The following is an 8356-nucleotide window of genomic DNA, read 5'->3' as shown; positions in this document are numbered from 1 at the left end:
CGGCATCCGGTGCCCGCGCTGCGGCGACGTGAGGGGGCCGCCTCTTCTCCACGACTGCAGAGGCCACAGCTGCCCGCCCGCCTTCACACGGGCCGCGGCTCCGGCATGGCCGGGATCATTAAGAAGCAGATCCTGAAACACCTGTCCCGGTGAGAGCGCCAGCGCCGGCCCCCGGCGGTCCTGGGGCCTTCCTCACCCCCTCCGACCTCCTCCCTTCCGCCGCGCTCGGGGCCCGGCCCCCTCTCCAGCCCCGGCCGGGGACTCAGTGGTGGCCCCTGCCTCAACTCGAGCCTGCACAGCCTCCCCCCGCGCCCACTGGCGCCGACCGTTGTCACAACTCTGTTCTTCCCAAGCCCCGGGCCCTCGGGTACAGGGCACTCCTGTCCTTGCGCCAGTGCCCCTAGTCTCTCCTCCGCACCCTAACAGTCCCCCGGACCTCTTCCCGTTCCTTAAGGGCTCTCCTGGCTTGCTGTCCCCACCCTCAGTTCCCATACCTCCGAGCAGGTCACTCCGTCCTCCCCTGACCCTCCCTCCGAGGCCCTCACGGAGCCCACTTTTCCTGCCCGCCCTCGCTGTGTTCCTGTTCCTTCTGCCTCCTGTGGCCTTTGAACTCGCTGTCCCTCGGGGCCTCTGCCCGTCTCTTGACCCGCCCCCCCAGCCCTCCACTGCCTTCCTCTCCCAGACCCTTTCTCCCCCTGCCCATTCTGAGTAACCCTGCCACCCAGTCCAGCATAACCCATTTTTCCCTCACATTTCCCAGAAGCTCCCAGCTCTTCCTTCTCCTCTTCTGTCTGACCCTGTTGCATCACCCTGGAAAAAGATATAAGCCCTGCACCCAGGGCCTGGGCTCCTTTCTCCCTCCTTTGCTTCTCTTCTCATTGCATAGACTAATTGGAGAAAGGTCATGAGAGCTGGGGATAAAGTTTCAGCAACCTTCTCTTTAAGAAGACGAGTTTTTTTGACAGCCTGTCAGAGTACCAACAACGTCCACTTCTTTGTAGTCTTTTATCAAGCCGTGTTATGTCGCTCAGTAATTGGGGTTTGAGGGGGTTGGCGAACAAAAGTTTTTAGGTGAAGCTGGGTGACTGCTGGCCCCTGCGTTAACGATTGCAGTTTGTCAGAACTGGTGGACACAAAAATTGGGAGGTAGCTTTTCAATCCTTATTCTAGGTGGGGGTTGGTGATGGTTAATACCATAACCAGCCTTTGTATTTCAAGTGGGGAGTGATCCAGGGCTTGACTCCACAGAGGTCAGTGGTTTTCAGGACTGGGGAATAGGGGAATAGGGGAAATGCCAGTCAACATGGAACACCCAGGCCTTGTACTGCTATCTCTCCTGGTCTTGTCATTGCATCTGTAAGTGGTGTGTGAGACACTGTCCTGCCACTGCATCCCCTTTTCCTAGCTGCCACTCTGGCTTATGTCCTGTTAATTTGATCTTAGACTTTGAGTAGTAATTAGATTCAGATACATCTTTTGACCATGTTATAAAAGAAAAAGCAGATTGGAGGCAGGAGTGCCTTTGGACCCTTTACTCGAATTAACGAAATATACTCTTTTTTCAGGTAGTGTTAATCTGGGTATTCCATGAGTCTGTTGGTTCTGTGTAAAGATTTAAAAGTAGGACTAAAGATTACAGAATGGGACAGAAAATTTAATCAGAGGAAACTTTATTAATTTGAATGGATATAGAATTTTAGGGCTTAGAGATGAAGTCACCTATCATAGTGTCGTGTTTAAGAGCCTGGACTCTTTCTGATTTGCTTTCTTCATCTCAAAAATGAGATAATAATAGTATCTATTAGCACAGTGCCTAACACATAGTAAGTGCTCAAAAAAACATGAGCTGTGGTTATTTTTTGGGTCACGACTTTTGTGACAATTTAATACAAGCCATAGGCCTTCTCTCCAGAAAAATCCATATATGCAAATGGGCAATTTTTTACATCCATAAGTTCTGGGCCAGGGCATTATGAGCCCCTGAAACATATGTTTGAACCCCTCAAGGCATGCTGGAGCTAGGTGAATAATCCCTGATCTAGTTCAGTGACTCATTTTATTGTTTTTCTTTCTTTCTTTTTTTTTTTTTTTAAAGATGACCAGTAAAGGGCTGGCCCGTGGCTCACTCGGGAGAGTGTGGTGCTGATAACACCAAGGCCCCGGGTTCGGATCCCACATAGGGATGGCCGGTTCGCTCACTGGCTGAGCGTGGTGCTGACAACACCAAGTCAAGGGTTAAGATCCCCTTACCGGTCATCTTTTAAAAAATAAAAAAAATAAAAAAAATAAAGATGACTGGTAAGGGGATCTCAACCCTTGCCTTGGTGTTGTCAGCACCACGCTCTCCCAAGTGAGCCAACCGGCCATCCCTATATAGGATCCGAACCCATGGCCTTGGTGTTATCAGCACCGCACTCTCCCGAGTGATACACGGGCCGGCCCTTTTTTTGTCTTTTTTGACAGTTGGCCTTTATGAGGATCTGAACCCATGACCGTGGTGTCACCAGCACCACGCTCTCCCAAGTGAGCTAACTGGCCAGCCCTCAACTCCTCATTTTTTTTTTTTTTTTAAAAAGATGACCGGTAAGGGGATCTCAACCCTTGGCTTGGTGTTGTCAGCACCACGCTCAGCCAGTGAGCAAACCGGCCATCCCTATATAGGATCCGAACCCGTGGCCTTGGTGTTATCAGCACCGCACTCTACCGAGTGAGCCACGGGCCGGCCCTTAACTCCTCATTTTATGGCTGAGGAAACTAAAGCCTAGACAGGATAAGTGACTTGTCCAAGTTGCATAGGAAAGTAAGGTAGTGGAACAGAATCCAGGTTGCTAACTCTGGTACACTTTCCCCTGTTTTGTACACATATTCCACATATTCTGTTTACCGCCTATGAACATAGGGTTTTTTAAAGAAAAATTTTAATATTATGTGCTGACACATTGATTGAGTCCTAGGTGAACAAAGTGTCTTTTTTAGATGAAGTAGGAATAAGTATGACAGACATGGGAAATTTCTGATTTTCTCAGCATCAGGTTAGGGACTGAGGAGGAAGAAGAGGTTATGTTACAGCTCCAATTTCAGGGCTCCAGGAAGAGATGCTATGATATGAGTCCGGTTGGGGGAAAGGCCAAACTTCTGGGGCCTTTGTTTAGTTTTGAAAAGCTGCCTAATCATGTGTGACATTGTGTCTCTGTATAGTCTCCAGCACACACATGCAGGCCGGCTTGCCTGGGGAGGAACTACGGCTCTGTGGCTTGCCAGACCTGATGGGGAAAGAGAGAGAAGGGAAGGTATACTGAGTTACTATGTTAAATAAATACTGTAGGTGTTTGATAATTACTTGTTGCTGATGATGACAGTGCCATTTGACCTGGAGGAGAATGTCCGATAGCAGAGAGGATATGCCGGTCACTCTCATATGGTATCTAATTTTGGGCATGAAGTTTCAGATAATAAAGTATTTTGTTGGAATGCATCCTTCTTATTAGTAGAGTATTTTGGTAAACAGAATTTGGGGAGAATGGTATTCAAGATATTTTTCTTAAGTGCGTACTTTAGGTTGGGCACTGAGCTGGGCACTGGGGATGTAGCAGGGAAGAAATGTAAGTGTCTTTTAAAGCCTATAACCTATGGTTTGGATGACTGCTGCTCAATACAAATAGCTTTCATGCACAGCATTCATTTAAATAGATCCAGGAAGAGACCTTTACTTAGAAACACAAAGTAATCATTCATTAAAGAGATATCCAAAATTGATTTTTTACTAAATTAGATTATTGGGGCCGGCCCGGTGGCGCACTGGATAGTGTGCCGCTTGGGAAGCGCCGCGGCGCTCCCGCCTGAGGGTTCGGATCCCACATACAGACCGGTTCCCGCTCACTGGCTGAGCGAGGTGCGGGAGCAACACCGAGGTTTGCAATCCCGTTGCCGGTCCCCGGTCCGGTACGGGGGCAACACTGAGGGTTGTGATCCGTTGCCGGACACGGAAAAAAGACAAAAAAAGACAAAAAATAAAAAAATAAAAAAATAAATTAGATTATTGTTTGTTTGTTTCTTTCTTTCTTTCCTTCCTTCTTTCCTGCCTGCCTGCCTGTCTGCCTGTACTGGGATATTCTTGTTTTAGGTCACTTTAGCTAACGACCTTTCATTATACAAGTAAGAAGAAATAGGATTGATTATAAAGTAAGTCAAGAGACTATGGCTAATGGAAAGAGCATGGGTGCTGGTGCCAGACAAGCTATGTTCACCTTCCAGCTCTGCTACTAATGAGCAAGGCAGCCTTTCTGAGCCTCAGTATTCTTATCTGTAAAAGATAAGAATAAGGTAGAGTAATACACAGATTTTTTTGAGGATTGGGGATAAGGTATTTACTACAGTGCCTGACATGTAAGTAGGTATTTAATAAAGAGTAGCTATATAACAGGGCCAGAGAAATTAGAGACACTGCTGTGGCATGTATGACAGAAATTCAACTGGCTCTTTTACAAACCCATCAGAAGTCTTAATTATTTACTCTCAATGACTACAGGAAATGTGAAACTGAGTTACGGAGACATGGCTCATAGACATGATAATTATTTTAAAAATGTAAGTATTAGGCGAAATTCAGAGGTATAGATGATTTCAAAATTCCTTTTGGAGATTAAGAGAACCTGACTGTGAGCTCAACCCTCTTAGTTCCTGATCTGTGCCTCCACTCATTGTTACTCATTATCCTGAAGAGCACTGAAGAGATGGGAAGATCTTAGAGATCATCAGGGCTGCGACAGTGAGGTTGGTTATTTGCCCATGGTCTGTTTAGTGGGAGGTTTGTAGGACTAGTTTCAATTTCCAAGTCATGTCCCTTTACACTAGACTTTAGTTATTATCACCTTCATTTCCCACATAATTATTTTGTGCATTTTCTACTTAACAGTCAACTTGTCTCTGTTTTCCTTTCTCATTTTCTTGTGTTGCTTTGGAATCAAGCACTTTTATTTACTAAGCAAATATTTAATAATAGCCAACTGTGCTAATTAAGCACTCTACAAGTCTTATGATGATTTAATCCTCATAATAATCCTATGAGGTAGATATTAGTCTTCTTATAGATGAAGAAATGAGATACAGAAAGGCTAAATAACTTGACCAAAGTCATAACTAGTAAGTGATGGAACTGAGATTCAAATGCAAGCACTCCTCCAGAGCTGTGTTCTTTAACCACTCTGTTACTGTGGTTAAATACCTTTCATCTATTTAGTGTTTTAAGCAGAACATACCCATGTTGCCAGCACCCACCTGAAGAAACAATATTACTGGCACCCAGGAAGCCTTTCTCATTGGTCCTTACAGAGAGAAGGAACCAAGGTTGTCCTTCTTTATCATCTTTTTTCACATTAAGGCATACTTCAAGGAGGAAACTTTGACCTCAGCATAGGTGAAATAGTTGCAATATATACACTGGGTTGGGTCCTTACAGGATTTACTTATATAGTCTAAGAAGATAAGACAATCATATACTGTATTCTTATCGTGAAAAAATATTAGAGGTAATTTATTTACCCTCACCTAATACAAAACCTGGTTGAAAACTGTGAGTATGGCATTAATCACTGAAAAGAAAGATTCTTTTCATCATAGCTTAGTTTTCTATACCCAGTGGAGTGTGGCCTTGTGTGGAGTGTGGAGAATGTGTCTCTTGTCTGCTTTGAAATCAGAGAGTTTGAGGACACTTTGAATAGGTGAAGTGGGTATGGGAGAAAATATGTGGAGTGAGAAAGTGTGGTTGGAATTTAAGGAACCTTAGACCTGGAGAGTAGTGTGGGAGAGGGACAGAAGGGCAAGGAAATCCAATTCAGCCAGTATCATTAAGGGTCCTTTTGTTTCCGTATGGTAAGGGCAAGAACTTGCTACTGGTCCTGATGACAGATACTAAAGAACATTTTCCAGTATTTATAAATAGTAGAATCAATTAGTATCTATAGTAAAGGGGGAAACTAAAGTGTAAAAATAATACATGTTAGTAATTTAGGTAAAGGGTATATAGTTTGTACCTACTTGCCACAAAAATAAGGACTAGATATATTATAAAATATTTGTTGGATTGACTTTGTTGTTTTATTTGCCTACATCAGTAATCTTTTTACATGTGTGCTCAGTCTTTATAGCGCATTGGTTATATGTAGTTTGGCTGCCAGCCCATCATTTAAGAAATTATAGAGAACACTGATGGTGAGATATCAGTGTATATGTCTGACTTAGTGGAAGTGCTGTGTTCCAAAAATCTATTTCTAAGTATGAAATTTGGAGTGTGTTGTCTAGTAGAAATAGTGTTATAATGTTGAATGGTTTACTAAGTTAACCCATAAAAGCCACGGTGGATTAGTTATTTATAAAATAAGCTTACTAGGGGCCGGCCTGGTGGCTCACTGCTACAGTGCGCCGCTTGGGAGCGTGGCGGTGCTCCCGCCGAGGGTTCGGATCCCACATACAGACCGGCCGCTCACTGGCTGAGCGAGGTGCGGGCACAACACCGAGGGTTGCGATCCCGTTGCCGGTCCCGGTCTGGTACGGGTGCGACACTGAGGGTTGCGATCCGTTGCCGGTCACGAAAAAAGACAAAAAGGAAAAAAAAAAAATAAGCTTACTAGATGGAGTTCTGGGTCTTGGTTGTTAGGGAACTATTTGAAGGAGTAGGCGGAGGTGAAGAAGAAGAAAAAGAGTGTTTTCTTTCCCATTCCTTGAAGTAGATCCTTTAGATTATTATATCTTAGCAAGGACTGACTCTTTTTGGTTGTCACAGTGATTGAGGAGTGTGACCAGCATTCAATTAGTGGGGGGCCAGGGATGCTGCTGTCCTGTACTATGGAGAATAATCTCACATAAAGAAGCATTGTCCTTTGTCTCTTTTGATTTTTTTTTAAAAAGATGACCGTTACGGGCCGGCCCGGTGGCGCACTCGGTAAAGTGCGGCGCTTGGGAGTGTGGCGGCGCTCCCACCGAGGGTTCGGATCCCATATAGAGACCTGTCTGCTCACTGGTTGAGCGCGGTGTGGGCGCGACACCGAGGGTTGCGATCCCGTTGCCGGTCACGAAAAAAGACAAAAAGGAAAAAAGAAAAAAGAAAAAAAAAAAAAGATGAGCGGTAAGGGGATCTTAACCCTTGACATGGTGTTGCCAGCACCACGCTCACCCAGTGAGCTAACCGGCCATCCCTATATGGGATCTGAACCTGTGGCCTTGGTGTTATCAACACTGCACTCTCCCGAGTGAGCCACAGGCCAGGCCCCCTTCTTGACTTTTGAATGCTAGATGTTTCCATAGGTGAATTATCTGTTTAGATTGTAATGAGCCTAGAATCGAACTCAATTTAACATGAAAACACAATATTGCACAGCTTTAAACTATAGTGAATGTCCCAAGACTACAATAACCATGAGGAAAGATTATCTTAAACTTTACCAGGAGTTTGTCACCATTTTGGAAAATACTGTCACTGTTGGCAGTGCCACTCATGGTATTGGAGTCACCAATACGATATGCCTGTATATGTCTCCATTTGTAGCTGTTCTTAATCCTCATGATTCCACATGTGGGTGCAAGCATCTGACAACTCTGTCTTCTATTGCAGTGGTGTTGGAGCATTTTAATATTGAAATGCAAATTATTTTATTATAAATACTTTTCCTTTTATAATACACGTTGGACATTATATTTGACTTTTCTTGAAATTATGTGTTAAGTAAATTACATTATATGTAAAAGTAATTTTAGTACAGTAAAAGAGGCATTGTAAAATAATTGCTGAAAAAAAGGAATTGAGAACCACTGACTTAGTGTGAAATTTCTTTTTTTTGTCCTTTTTTTTTTGAGACCGGCCGCACCGCACTCAGCCAGTGAGCACCCCGGCCATCCCTATTTAGGATCCGAACCTGCAGCGGGAGCACTGCTGCGCTCCCAGCGCCGCACTCTCCCAAGTGCGCCACGGGCTCGGCCCAGTGTGAAATTTCTTTTATGTGAAATTTTGAAACAGCTAAAGTTTGTCCTCATACATTCTCTCTTCCCTCCTTTATGTCTTCTCTACCACCCAAGGCTCCTGTTTCCATACCTGCAATTGCTCTGATTTTGTCCTCAGCCCCCTGCTACCATGCCCTTTCCCCCTCAGGCCTGTATGCTCTGTTTCCCTCACTTTCTCAGAATTCCCAGTTTTGTTTTTACTGTTTTTTTTTTTTTGGTGGCTGGCTGGTATGGGGATCCAAAACTTTGACCTTGGTGTTACAACACTGCACTCTCACCAACTGAGCTAACTAACCAGCCAGAATTCTCAATTCTTTTTTTTTTTTTTTTTTTAAAAGATGACCGGTAAGGGGATCTCAAC

This window comes from Galeopterus variegatus, unplaced genomic scaffold (assembly GCF_000696425.1).
Source record: "Galeopterus variegatus unplaced genomic scaffold, G_variegatus-3.0.2 Scaffold5938, whole genome shotgun sequence".
NCBI classification, from domain to species: Eukaryota; Metazoa; Chordata; class Mammalia; order Dermoptera; family Cynocephalidae; genus Galeopterus; species Galeopterus variegatus.
This window is presented reverse-complemented; position numbering follows the sequence as displayed.